This window comes from Triticum dicoccoides, chromosome 3B (genome assembly GCF_002162155.2).
Source record: "Triticum dicoccoides isolate Atlit2015 ecotype Zavitan chromosome 3B, WEW_v2.0, whole genome shotgun sequence".
Lineage (NCBI taxonomy): Eukaryota > Viridiplantae > Streptophyta > Magnoliopsida > Poales > Poaceae > Triticum > Triticum dicoccoides.
This window is the reverse complement of record NC_041385.1, coordinates 489046088-489061143: the sequence shown is the minus strand read 5'-3', so window position 1 is coordinate 489061143 and position 15056 is coordinate 489046088. Positions and strand designations below refer to the sequence as shown.

At 39.2% G+C, this 15056-nt stretch overlaps 1 long non-coding RNA gene across 1 annotated transcript; it reads right to left on the bottom strand.

The window, feature by feature from the left end:
- Positions 1-8869: 8869 nt before the first annotated feature.
- Positions 8870-9891, bottom strand: LOC119276682. The gene is made up of 2 exons (XR_005136744.1): positions 9314-9891; positions 8870-9078 (listed from the first exon to the last, which is right to left on the bottom strand). It is a non-coding gene; the product is annotated as an uncharacterized LOC119276682 (long non-coding RNA).
- Positions 9892-15056: the final 5165 nt, after the last annotated feature.

The following is a 15056-nucleotide window of genomic DNA, read 5'->3' as shown; positions in this document are numbered from 1 at the left end:
AATAAACTGGAAGTCAACACAGCGTTTGAAATCCCTGATGACATTTACGCAGGGTACTGCACGCTTGATGAGGCAACTCACGGGAAGGAAACTAAGAACGAGCGCAAAGTGCGCATACAGAGGATTGAACGAAGATGGGCAAGAGAATGGAGGGAGTACATATATGCTACTCCTAAATATATGATGAAATTTGCTCTTAACCCTCCATGCTCAAGACCTCCATTGGCACTTGGCCAAAGAGCTAATCCAACAAGCCTTAAACGTGGTGAGGATTATGCTGATTAATAGGCCAAGCGGCAAGCTAAGCTGGCCAAGCAGGCCAAAGAAGTAGTGAAGAAATTTAACAAAGATTCTGCTGCTACCGCTGCCACTGCTGAGGCTTCTTCAAGCAAGAAGGCTATGCCCAAGAAGCCTGCTAGAAAACCAACTTCCTCAGCAATGCCCTCACGGCTAAGTTCCTCAGCAACGCCCTCATGGCCAAGCTCCTCTGTGCCAACAAGGCAAATTCCTCAAGCTGCCCCAGTTCCTCAAGCTGTAGCAGTTCCTCGGGCTTCAAAACCCTCGGCTCCTCCGACAAAGTCCTCTGCACCCGTGCATCTCGTCACGTGCCAAAGGACCACATGATTCTCTATTGCCTCAGGAGCTTCTGCAAGTTCTTCAGTTCCTCATCTAGCTTCAAAGAGTCCAACTTTGCTGAAGACCAAGGCCACTGCAAGACGAGGCACTAGACCAAGTCCTCACAAGAAACAAGTTGTTTTCAAGTGCCTTCGGATGATGATGAGGCTGATAATGATGAATTAGCTGATATCATCAAAGATAGACAACAAAGGGCCACCAGAGCCAAAGGAAGTGATGTGCCTCTACTATTGGATCCGAAGAAGATCCTGGATTTCATTGATCTCTGGCACAAAGATCCTAACACTCCATTGCATGAGCTAGACCTCACTCCTGGACAAAGTCACATGTTGACGGCGTTCATTTCTGAAGAAAAATGGAAATATGATCAAGCCAGAGTAGCCAAGAAAGCCCAGTACAAGAAGCAATGCTATCTGAAGGATAATGTTCTGAGGTTATCGCCTGAGCAGCTCATTGCGCTGCAATCTGCGATCAAGAAGATCAGTGATGAATTTGACGCCTACAAGGTAGAATGACTGGGAGCCAAAGTCGGATTCATCAAAATGGTGAAGAAATTCACCTCCAATGTTGCTGATCCATCGCACATTGAGATTCCCTCGGCTAAAGCATCTGCCCAGCCGACTGAAGGAGATGCCAGCACTGCTGATGAAAATCAGGCTGTTGATAAAACTGCAAGCGCCAGGACTGAAGAAATACCAGTCGCTGAAGAAACTACCAGGGCAACCACTAGTGTTGCGCATGAAGAGCAAGTTAGGACAGCTGAAGAAGCTGAAGCTGTGCCTGAAGAAACTGCTCAAGAAAGGCCACCTGCATCAGTTGTGCCTGGAGAAATTGAACCAATTTCCTCTGCTCCTCCTGCACCAACGCCAATACCATCTCCAATTCTTCCTTCTGCTTTGGAAGTGAAGAAAACAAAGGCTGCAGAGCGAGCTGCTCCGAAGAAAAGGAAAACATCTGCTGCCTCAGAATCTTCAGCTCCCAAGAAGGTAAAGATTTTGACAAGATCAATTGAGAAGCCTATTGATGATGTTCCTCTCTCAAGCATGCCATCAAAGGAGTTTGTTCCTTTTGGTGAAGATTATGAGATTCCTGAAGAATCTATTGAAGAAGATCCCTCTGCTGCTTCCTCAGAGCAGATGGATGAAGAAATTGAAGTTGATGTTATCACTTCAACTCCCCACGTATCATCGCCAACGCCTCAGTTCACAACTGAAGAGGCCGACGTTGATGAAATGGAAGAGGATGAGGATGTGGACATTGGGAGCACCACACCAGTAATGAACGATGATTTTTGGGACAGTCAGCACCCCAACTCTCCTCTGTTCACAGCACTACAACAAATTCCTCAGTCCCCAGCACCGACAGAAGTTCAAATGGGCTCTGAAGAAATTCACACTGCCCCTTCCATTCATGAAGAGATTCCATCCACTAGTGCTGATGAAGAAATGGAGGCCCAGGCTGCTACTGAAGCAGAAGCTAATATTCCTCAGCCTGCGACTCCGGAGATTGAGATTCCTGAGGTTATTCTTCAACCAACTGATACTCCTCAGCCAAAGCCGAAGAATCCATTCTCCAAAACTCCAAAATGCAAGGCTGACATTTTCTTCAATGAGCATGTATTCTTCACTGACTACAATCCCTATGACTCTGCTCGTCTGAGGAGGAAGCGCTTTTGGGCTGCCAGCCAAGCCAATTTCTATTCTTCTGTGCTTTTCAACAAGGACAAAGTCTTCGACCGTGAGCATATTCCTCATGTTGATATGGAATCACTGCCATGCTTCGCACCAGTCCTCGCTGCTATTCATGATGTTGGACTGCTCAACTTCTGCACGGACATTTGTGATTGGAATGAAGAACTCATTCTTCAGTTCTGTGCGATGCTGCACATCACTGGCAATGCTGAAGATGTGAACTCATGGGTGTTGGACTGGATGACAGAAAATACTCACTATAAGGCACCGGCCACTGAATTGCTTCGTGCCATGCCTGTCAGTCCTCCCCCAGAAGTTGTGCATCTTATCTACTCTGAAACTGAGCCGTCTGATCATTTCATGCAAGTTCTGATGAAGCCATTGAAGCCTGGTCAAGCCTCAAGGACAAAGTTCCTTGTGAAGGAATTGCAATATGTGCCAAGAACAGTATACCACATTCTGACCAAGACTCTAAGTCCTATCAAAGGCCACAACTCCAATAATGAAGAAGTTGTTGGCATCATGAAGAATCTGCTTTTCAATATCATGCATGGTATTCCAGTGAACTACCATGACTTCTTCATGAGGACTTTGGCAAATGTTGCGATGTCTCCTTTTGAGTTGAAGCCTTACGCGCCCTGGATTATGAGATTCCTCGGATCAAGGTCTTCACTCAACTACAAAGCTGACACACTCAACCATGGCAGTTTCTTGCCCCCTATTGAAGTCCTCAAATGGACATTTTCATCAGGTGATGAAAAGGGCAAGACCAGTGCAATTATTGATGAGGGCATTCATCCATTGGATGGACAACTCCGCAAAGTTGCCTCATATTCCACCAATGATGACTCTACTACTCATGATTCGGCCGCCAATGCCACAAAGCAAAGTCCTCAAGCTACAACTCCAAGGGTGATGACTGATCGTGAGCTTCTCCTCAGTCTTCATCAGAAGGTCGATTGCAATCACAAATGGGTGAAGCGTCAGTTTGGCGCAATTCTTCACAATATGACGTCTATGTATAATTTTGTGAAGAAGAACCATTATTACCTCAATGAAGTTTTCGATCACACTGGGCTGTTCTAACTCATCTCTATGGTGATGAAGATCTCAAGCAAATGGGTTTCAAGCAGGACTTCGGCTGGTCTAAGCCTCCAGCGAAGAAATTCAAGAAGGTTGAAGTTCCTCCTTTGGTGCCCAACTCATATTCTTCATCGCGCGAGACTGATGAAAATGAAGATTTGGACGACACTGCGGCAGGCCCTACTCCAACAACCGACCCCAACAACACTGGCGCTCCTCCATCGACTTCGTGATGAAATTCTTCAGGGGCATTAGTCCTCATTTCCGTCCCTTTTGGTCATTTGATGACAAAGGGGGAGAAATTTGAGTTAGTCTTCAAGCGGGTCTATCTATATGGGCTTTGTTTTGGTTAAGTTGCAACTCTCGCTCTTCTGTAGTGTTTGTTGATTGAGTTGTAAACTTATGTCCCATGGTGACCTGATACTTTTTCCTTGTTTTCTGCATGCTATTTCCTCACATATGATATGCACACATGTTGAATTACATCAGTCACCATATTTCATCATGCATTTCAAATTCTTCAATCTATATGTTAGATGCGTGTATGAATTACAAGATATAGGGGGAGACCTCCATGATCCTACTCTTCAAGTGTGCAATTCTTCAAAAGCAAATTCCTCACTATGCACATCTTCAGGGGGAGTTCTTCTATATCTTGCAATCAAATTCCTCAATATCGAGTACTTTCAATTGGTATGTTTATCCCTGTTGAAAACTTAACCTATATTGTCATCAATCACCAAAAAGGGGGAGATTGTAAGTGCATCTAGTGCCCCTTAGTGATTTTGGTGTGTTGAAGACTTATAGGTTAAGGGAATAATATGTTTGTGAGTGTACACAGGATCTATAAGTCGATGAGGAGTTTGATATTTACAATGAAAGTCGACCCCTGAAAATGAATGTCTTCGGCTGAAGACTTTGGTTCTCCTGAAGACTTTCAAAGTGAAGAAATTGGTGTGACCTTGAAGACTTGGATATTCATGCGAGGATTATGAAGCCCGAAGACTTTTGTTTTCATAGTTTCGTTTTCCTCTTCTTGAGTCATAGGAAACACCGTACTGTTAAAGGGGGTCGAGGTAATACTAAGAAAACTGATTTCCAAGTGATGCTCATCTCAAAATCCTACACCTACCAAATCCTTCGAGTGAAGCCATTGGAAATCTCATATCAGTTCAGTCAATTTCTTCAGTGACAGAGACGAAGATCTTCTAGTCTCTAAGGAATTTGTTCTGATTGAGGAGTTAGGAATTCGCCAGTGCGGATTGCCTACACAGTGAGGAACCTGATAGCCCTAAGGAATTCAAACCTCAAATCCGACCGTTGTTGTGCCACGCGCCAACTGTCCAAAATATCCTACCATGTAACAGTCATATCTTTGAAGGGCATTCATGTCTTATCATGTTGGGCTGCTCTCTAGGCTATAAATAGCCGCCCGCTACAACCACTAGCTGGTTGGCTGCTCTGAGAGACACTGACACTTGTCATTTGAGAGCATCCCATCCTCTAAGGACTTTGAGCGAAAATCATCAAGTGAGGAAAAAACCAAATCCCAAACCCAAACACCTACAAAACCAAAGTGATTGAGCATCACTGAAGAGATTGTTTCTGTGTGGAACAGACGCTTATCACCTTTGAGGACTGTGTATCCTCCACACAGTTAGGCGTCGTGGTCTGAGCATCCAAGAGGAATTGTGGATTGTCGAGTGACCAAGTCTGTGAAGGTTTGGAAGTCACCTGTGAAGACTTACCACTACTGTTAGGCGAGATTTGCGTGATCTTAGCTCAAGGAGAATACTGTGAGGACTATGTGTCCGGGACTGTGTGTCCTCGAGTTTAAATACTCAGCCGCTCCAACCAGACGTACAACTGTCATAGAAGTTGGAACTGGTCGACCAAATCATGGTCTTCACCAAGCCTACTGGTTCTATTTCCTCAACCCTTTCATTTCCTTAGTTATGTGTTGATGAACCTGATCATTACTGTTTGAAGACTTTGACTGAAGACTTTCTCTAATTCCTCAATCCTATTTCTTCAGTCAGTTTGTCTTCATCTTGCTTATCATGTGTTTACGCTTTATGTACTCTGTGTTTATCTTTCATTTCATTATGATGACTATGTTGTTGCCCTTCTATGCTTATACCTGAGTATTTATTCTGCTGCAAGTAGTTCTTCGCTTAGGAATTTCCTCACCCTGAAATCCTCACTGAAGAATTCATAAAAATCACCTATTCACCCCTCTAGTCGATGTAAGACACTTTCAACTACATACAGATGTATATAGACATATTTTAGAGTGTAGATTCATTCATTTTGCTTCGTATGTAGTGCACATTCGAATCTCTAAAAATATTTTATATTTAGAAATAGAGGGAGTAGAAGGGAAAAGGGGAGCACCAGGGAGGCAGTGGCTAGGACCCCTAGTCACCGCAAACATAGGAATCTCGACTAGCCATTGAGGGCCTCTTTGGATTGAAGGATTTTCATAGGAATATTGGAGGATTCCAATTCATTGGATCTTTTCCTAAAGAAGCCCTTTGGATCAAAGGAACCACACCTCCAAAATTCCTATGGATGCATTCCTACACCTCAATCCTATAGGAATTTCAACATCCACTATAACCTCTTTTTTACACTGATTCGCGTAGGATCGAGGCACTTTTCCTGTGTTTTTCCTGTGTTCCATCCAAATGACCATTCTTTTAGTTTTCCTCTATTTTGTAATCCTCTGTTTTGCACCTACAATCCCGTCAAATTCCTGTGTTTTTTGAATTCCTTTGTTTTCTAATCCTGTGATCCAAAGAAGCCCTGAGGGTGCGATCTTATAGCAAGACGTGTCGATTTTCTTGTTTTTTTTACTTTTTTTTCATTTTCTTTTCAGTTTTTCATCTTCTTTTTTTCATTATTTTGCTTTTGCTTATCCATTATTTTATATACAAGTATTTTTTTTCTTCTGGGTTTTTTCATTTGTTTCTTTAGTTTTTTTATTTTCCTTTTTCTTTCATTTATATTGTTTCTTTTTCGTTTTTCATTTGACATTTTTATATGGGGATACATGATCAAAAAAATTCAAATACTTTTTTAACATTTTCAAATACTTGTTAAACATTTTGTATATACATGATTAAAAAATACAAATACTTGCCCAGCATTTTCCAAAAAAAAATATATACATGATCAACATTTTTTACATACTTGTTAAACATTTTTCAAATATTTGTTCAACATTTCTTATATATGATAAAAAAATTCAAATAACTGTTCAACATTTTTCAAATATTTTTAAAATAATTTTTCAACATTTCTATATAAAATCAACATTCCTTCAAATAATTGTTCAACATTTTTTTCAACATTTTTCAAAAATATTGAAGAGCATTTTTTGTAATATACATTTTTAGAATATTTTAAAGTTTAAACAAAAGTACAAAATGAAAGTAAAAATATAAAACATAAAAAAGGAAAAAGAGCTTGTGGCCTCCCGTGCTCGTGGGCTGGCCCAGCTCGCTCGCCCCTGGGAAGAAGGGAGCTCTCATAACTGAGAACCTCCTAGTTACTCAAAAAAAATAAACTAGGGACCTCCTATATGTCGCTCCTTGCGGCAAAGTGCCGGCATTTCGCACAGGAGAGCCTAACCTGGGCCGCCCATTTGAAGTGGCCCGACGAGGCACGTTCGTGAGATGTTTTTTTTATACTAGTAAGCTTGCACGTGCAACGCACGTCTCAATTTGCATGTGCCTGAGTAACCATGATAGCCATGCATTTAAAAGCACGCAAGATTAGATCAATAGTGGGCATAGAGTCCATATATATCGCTGGTGAAAAGACTATGCGCATGAAATATATGTAATATAAAATAAATAAACAATTGGTAAAAAAGACATATGACCACAAACAAAGGGCAAATTGTATTGGAGAAAATCAAACATAATGTTTTGGACAAAAATGGCCAACCATCTCGTGACTTATCTAGATTCACTTCAAATCTGATTGTTAGATATCTTCTATTACAAGGCGCTAATGCATAATAAACCGGAATTCCCGCAAAAAAATCTGGAAAGGCGATATAGAAAGCAAGCAATAAATCCACTTGTACAATACTATCGCATCTCTGTTGAAATGTCTTCACCAAGATTTTATTCTGTGCTTCCTATTTATCCATATTCACTACTGAAAAGGTATGAAACTGCTCATTGGTCCGCACGCAACACTGGAGAACAATACTTGCATAGTTGTTCACAAAAACAGAAGACGCTTCGCAAGCATGACTCATATTACCATATACTTTTAGTATTTACTGCCGGTGTGTGTAAATTATAAAGACAGAAAACAGGCAAGAATACATTCATATATAATACAACATGGTACCATACTTTACATATTACTACCTGTAGCTAGCAAACCGAAATTATTATATATCTCAGCTAAAATAAGATGCGAGTGCAACAACCCAAGAACACATGCAGCCATGTTGACACCAACCAGCAAAAGAAGGTTGTTAACCCCTGGAAAATAAGTGAATTGTTCTTCCAGTAAATTTTAATCACATATTTGCTCCATTCTATTAAAGTAACTTTGGCCAAGCTCAATTTTCAGGTCCAAAGTTCCAAGCCTAATAAAAAATGCATACAGACAAACCTGAATAATGGTTTCATGATGGTTAAATTAGCCAACCACTATCTCTAGAAAGATTTGGATTCAATATGTTCTACATGAGCAATTGTATTCAATGCTCAAGTATTAAAGAACTAACCTGAGTTTTGCTACTATACACAATAATATCATTTCTACGAATAAGAACCTTAGTTTGTTTCTTGTAGTGATTCCACCACCCAGGTGAAAAGATCTAGAAATGACTTCACCCATGGTTAAACCAAAAAAAAATTACTTTATGTGGCAAGTATAACCTGTTGCCCTGGTAAGCACAAACTTAGTAAATAGAAGATGTTTAATCTGGACCATCATGAATTGTCATCCTGATGTATTGTAGAAAAAATAACGATGCATGAAGCATAGAACACCATGCCTTGAAATAGCTGCAACAGGTGACTGGCAAAATAGATATAACCTATGCCAATAGAATTAGTGAGAAGGGTGAGATAGTGCGTTATTATGTCAATCTATTTGAAACACGCTGTTCAAAATAATCAAGATAAATGTGTGTAGTCAAGTAACACCATACCTCTTGGCATTAAGCATGATTGTCCACCATATTTTGAAACACGTTGTTCAACATAATCATAATATAAATGTGTAGTCAAGTAATACCATACCTCTTGCCGTTGTGACCCGCGATAATAAAAAGTAGAATTCAACTCCGTACTCCTTTCCTGAAAACCTATATTTTATCTAAACCAATAGGCTAGTCTCCAATGTACAACCAATCCAAAAGTAGAGATCCAACTCAGCTAAATATTAAGCACCGATACAGGAAAGAAGACACGGTGATACAGATACAGGGATACTGGATACGACAATTTCTGTTAACATCAGTACATCGATACAGCAGATATATACAAATAATTAATAAAATGGCATACAATAAAGACAAAGAAGAATTGATTGGGTGAAATGAGATAAACACACTGCTCTATTTGTAGCATCCATGCCTCTTCCCAAGTCCTTGTGGTACGCTCTAGAGATGCCATGTCCCATTTCGGTTCGTCATTTTCTAGCATGAACAACAAAAACATCAGCAGACCAGCGGCAGCAAGCAACAACACTATACAGAAACACAAAGCAGCAGAGCGGCAACAGGCCAGCGCAGCACCAGCCCAGGGCAGCCACCTGAGCACGTACGCAGCAGCAAGTGCCCAGCGCTCACCACACCAGAGGATCAGCACAACATGCAGGAGGCAACAGCACGGGTAGAGCGGAGAACAACAGGGATTAAGGATAGAGGTTACCTTTCAGGCGGTTCGGCTCCAGGCTTGCGGTGACTGGAATCCACGCAGCTGCGGCACCGGCAGCTCGTGCGGTCGCTCGATCCAACCCCGTGACCTGTTCAATCTAGCGGATAGAGAGAGAGAGAGCGCTGGTAATTAGGGTTAGAAGGTGGGATTCTACTGGGCTGGCTGCCCTCCCGTGTCCCTGGTGTGTCGACGGCGTCTCAGCGGTGGAAGATCTCGAGGGCCTCGGCGAGCAGTGCGGCAACAGCGGCGACATCCGGCTCCGGTACGGGAGCGCCGTGGCGGAGGCGAACCCAGTCGACAGGTCCGGGCCGGTGCAGAGGTCCATTAGACCATCACCATGTGCATCAACGCCTCGTCCTCCAGTGCAGCAGCGGACGACGCCGAAGCAGCCGCGACCAATCTCCTCGCTGATCTCGCGGACGGATTGGTAGCTCCAGCCGTCCTGAGTCTGCGGCTTCCCCAAGCGAGGATAAGGGGCAGGGTGCGGCATGATTTTCGTGCGATGATTGGGCCGGTTGTGGCGGCTGGAGGCGGGATGTGGGGAGATGTTTGTTTCCTATCTGTGCTGCTTGTGCGGGTGTGGGATCCGTACTGTGAGACGTGGGATTGGCAGAGTTTTCATCCGCCCGGGGGAAATGCTAAACGCAGTCTTGGATGTGGGTTAGTGTAACCTTGAGTGTTAGATCAAATTTAGTGATCTGATCCCAAGGCTGTAATTCCTTCGTGTTGTTGTGTGTAGTCTAGGCTGGGTGCATTTAGCGATGAAAATGTTTGCTTGTCTAATAGTAGTAGAGAAAAAAAGAGGAGCGCATTAGTACCGTGCCTCAAACATGTGACTTCATCCAATTTCGCCCGCTGTCTGAGCAACTACAACTAACAACTTCTCAGGTTCAATTTCCAATGCGGTCCTTAAAGAAACACGCGACAACTGCAAAACTAAAAATCAAAAAATGTATAGTCTGTCTGAGGGGTCGATCTGAGGACCACTTGATGTCAAAATTTGCAGCCCGCCTTATATGAACTATAAGATGCAAAATATTTCAACTTTTTTCAATTTGGTTTTCTTAAAAAAAGTACATATTAAATCACGAAAAATTTCATATTTCTGAGATTTTTTTTAAAATTCAAACATTTTGTGAGAACACGAACACGTTTTGGGAAACTCAACATTTTTGCAGAAAAATGAACAAAATTTAAACGAGAACATTTTTTGAAATGACAAAATAAATGAGAAAAGGAAAAAAGGAAAATATTTTTGAAAATTCCTTTGAACATTTTATGAATTTCGAGCAAATTTTAAAAACATGAACATTTTAAAATTTGCGAGAAATTTGTGAAACATGAACATGTTTTAAATTTATGAACAAAATTTCAAAACATGAACATATTTTGAAACTCTGAACAGATATGGAAATCGCGACATTTTTTAAAATTCCCGAACATCTTTTGAATTTGTGACAAAATTACCCCAACATTTTTTGAATTTAGAATTAATTTTGGAAACATGGAAATTTATCGGATTTGTAAAAAAAGTAGAAATTGGGAACAATATTTTCAATACCCAAACATTTAATGAATTTGTGAACAAAGTTTCAAAATGCAAAAAAAATGAATAAGAAATTATTTACTTTTTTGAGTTTTGAACATTTTTTGTAAAAGGAGCGAGCAAAATTTGAAAGTACAATTTTTTTCTAAAAATATGAACAACAAAAGAAACAAGAAAAAAACAAAAAAGGATAGGAAAAGGAGACATGACAAAAGAAAAACCAAAAAAGAAAAAGAAAGATACATGACTCGAACTCAGCACACAAACGATGACAACAGTAGCCAATAATAACCTGGCCGCGTTCACTTAGTTGTGTGTAATTAGGAAACAATGCTATCTAACCTTTTATAGCACAACATAAATACAAATTATATGTCCAATATAAATTATTTGAAAAAAGCATAAATTTGAGAGGGAATTCTTAAAAACATTGAGAATAACAAAGAATTAAAAAAACACAAAATTTGAAAAAATTCCATCAATATTTTTAAAAAGTTCAAAAATTCAAAAAAAGTTTCCCGGATTCTGAAAAAGTTCATCCAATTTTGTTCATTGATTTTGAAAAAGGTTCATAGAATTTTAAAAAGTTTGAAAATTCAATAAAAGTTCATCAATTTGGGAAAAGTTCATTGAATTTGAAAAAAATCATCGAAATTGAAAATTTTCCTTTGAATTTGAAAATAATCATCAATTTTGATAAAGAAAATTAAAGCATTTTGAAAAAGAAAAAAAATGAACAAGGAAAAATTTAAAAAGGAAAAGAAAAAGAAAAAGAAAGAAGGAACAAGATAAAACTTAAGTTTTTTGTTTTTAGGGGTTTTCTTTGTTTTTTTATTTGGTTTTCTTTTTTATTCTCCATTTTTGTTTTATTTTATTTTTTCTTATGTTTATTTTTCTTTTCACTCTACATTTTCGTATATGTCAAATAATATAATACATGTTTAACATTTTTTTCTATACCAATTTACCAATTCTTGTAAAAATGTGCTAGTGGTTTTTCTGGGGTTTTTCGTTGAATAATATGAATAGAAAATAAAAGCGCTCTAAAGAGGACTTGAACCCAGGTCCATTTAATAGTTGTTGATCCCAATAACTAACTATGCCACCTTTAGTTGTTGTTTGTTGAAGTAAGCAAGGTTATTTGAACCTTTCTCATTTCTACCATATCAGGAAAAAAAATTGGCTTGGTAACTTTGGCATGACCAGCGTGGTAACTATGACATGAGCAACATGATAACTATATCATGATAAGGCTGGTAACTACAGTGCAAGAAGGTTAATGACTATATTATGAGAAGCACGGTAACTTTACCATGAGGCACTATGGTAATTTAACACGGAAATTTCCGGTGTATGTTTCAAAATCTTTTTCCTTGGATGGAAGTTACTGTGGTGTTTAAATGTAAGATATTAGGTCTGTGATGCGTAAAATTATTATAAATTTACATGTAAGTTACCAGAGGAGTTATGTTTCAACATTTTTTTATCGAAGTCAAAGTTACCATGGTGGCTAAACGTAAGTTATGAGGTCTACAGTGCATAAATGACCATGCTATTAACACAGAAGTTATCGGGGCATATTTCAACAACTTTTAACAATGTGTCGTATGTAAGTTATTGGATGTCTGCTGCGTAAATTACCATGCTATTTACACTTAGGTTATCAAGATATATTTCTACAACTTCTCTGCCCATGGTGGAAAGTTATCAATGTGTTTATATGTAAGTTATCAGGTATCTGGTGCGTAATACCATATTATTTACATAGAAGTTACCGGGGTATGGTGAAAAGTTATCAATGTGTTCATATGTAAGTTATTAGGTCCGCGGTGTGTAAAATACCATCTTATGTACACATACGTTATCGGAGTATGTTTCAACAACTTTGGATAAAAAGTTAGCAATTTGTTTGTATGTATGTTACCAAGGTCTATAATGCATAAATTGCCATGATATTAACACAGGAAGTTATCAGGGGGTGTTTCAACAAAAAAATTTCTTCCCCGGGTGAAAGTTAACATGGCGTTTGTACATAATTTATCTCGTATGTGGTGTAAATTATCATGCTATTTGCATAAAAAATATGATGATATATTTCTACAATTTTTCTCCCCTCCCACTCTCTTTGTCTATTCTCGTGTTTTGCGGGATCCAGAATACCAAATCAACTTAATTTGTGAAAAACTCTAGATTTATATTAAAATACTTCTAATGATATATACATCCTATAAATCAATTAAATTAGAACCAAGTCTTTAGACAGCTAAACAAGGTCGATCTCAAGTATGAGCTTAAAGCACATTGGCATTGCCGCTCCATTGTCGTATTTCGCCTGACATTGTATCATGTGGTCAAGAAGTCGTCATGCTAAGGTTTGGACCAACTCCCCATAAGAGAATATGTCAATGTAGAAGCCCTACATAGATCGAAAACCCACTGAAGTATTTTTTAGTCTAAACACAATTTACTCAGTAATCATAGGCCAAATACATTGGGATACAATTTAGGTCCGGAGGATCGAGGAGCCATAGATGGCGTCCTAAAAGAGAGGCCTAATGTGTGCTTAGCAAGGTTATGAGCCTCAATATTAGTCTCATGTGCCTCAAAGATGAAAGGACATGTCGTGAACTGTGCCAAGGTAGCTTTGATCTCCTTAACGATGCTCCCATATAAGCATCCTGCATTGTTTTTTATATTTGTAACAACCTCTTGGCAATCATAAGCTATTATCACATAGTAGTGTCTGGTCATGTTATTTTCATGTATGTCCATAGTAGTGTTTCGGATGTTGAACATTTCGAATTTAGAGTTTCAAATATTGGAATATGAGATGATCATGTTTAAAGTTTGGAAGTTTGAGGGCACTTGTTTTACATCATCTATTACAACCGAAAAATTTGTAGTGCCCTTAAACCTTCTCTCTCATGCCGTAAAACTTTTTTAGGGCACCAACTTTTACATAATCTCTTGTAGATGATCTCATTAGTTTTTATCAGTTTCAATAACTATTTTAAAAAATTCAATTGTAATTTCATAAAAACACAAATAGAATTATTTCGTTGATTTTTGAGATAACCATTTCAATAATCCTAGAAACAATTATTTCATATTTTCAAAAGAACTCCTATGTTTTATATATGACTGTTCATATTTCACACATCACAATTCACATTTCATGAATCACTAAGTATCAGCTCGTTTATATAAAAGTTCTCAACGTGTTACAGATTTGCCACCCCCCATCACAATACACAAAAGTTCTCTGGACTATTGGTGTTCGATCCAGGGGGCAATGTTTGCGTCTTCTTGGGACATTCGGATATTGACGTTTGCTTCATGTGTCTTCATGTTGGTGCCGAGTTAACGATCCCCTTCTTCCTCCTTTTTGTGATGGTAGTTTTACAGGATTCTAGTGGAGTCAACGACAGAAGTGTAACCCTTACGGACTAGGCATTAACGAGGTAGTGGCTTCAATTTTTGTGTGTCTCACCGACGCAACATATCACCCTCTCCCTCGCAACAACTTTCTTCTTGTCGCTATTGCCTAGTCATCATACATTTTGTTTAGGATATGGTTTGGCTTTCGGATTTTTTATCTATGGATGGCTTTTACGATGACAATTTCTTTTATGGGGAGTTGGTCCAAATCTTAGCATGATGACTTCCTGATCGGATTTGAAATTTAGTACACTTTAAAAAGTGTGACTATTTTATAAATTCATGAACATTTTTACATTCATAATCCCTTTTGAAATCCATAAAAATTTATGAATTAATAAACATTTTTTAATTATATAAAAAATGCAAACCATTTTTTGCGAAAGGAGAGGGCTGCCGTTTTTTCATGGAGGAAAGCAAATAATTTCTACAACACCATATGAATACGGTTTTGTTTTTCGAAGGGAGGAGATGCCCTCCTTGGGTGCCCCATTAGGGATATCCTTCACATAAGGTAGAATAGGACCTCCTTACCGTTGGTGGTGGTACTCTTCCCATGTCTAGCGTAGGTGTTGGAGACTACTGGCCCATGGAAAGGAGGTTTAAAGTAAGCTCATCTCTCTTCTATTGGGCCAGGTACTTGAACCCACTGCAAAAGCTCCATTGGTTTGGAACCGAACGGTAAGTATGGCCATTCACTTATAGATTTTCTTGATGTTGATCTTGGGAATCTCCCTTTGCAGACTTGATGAT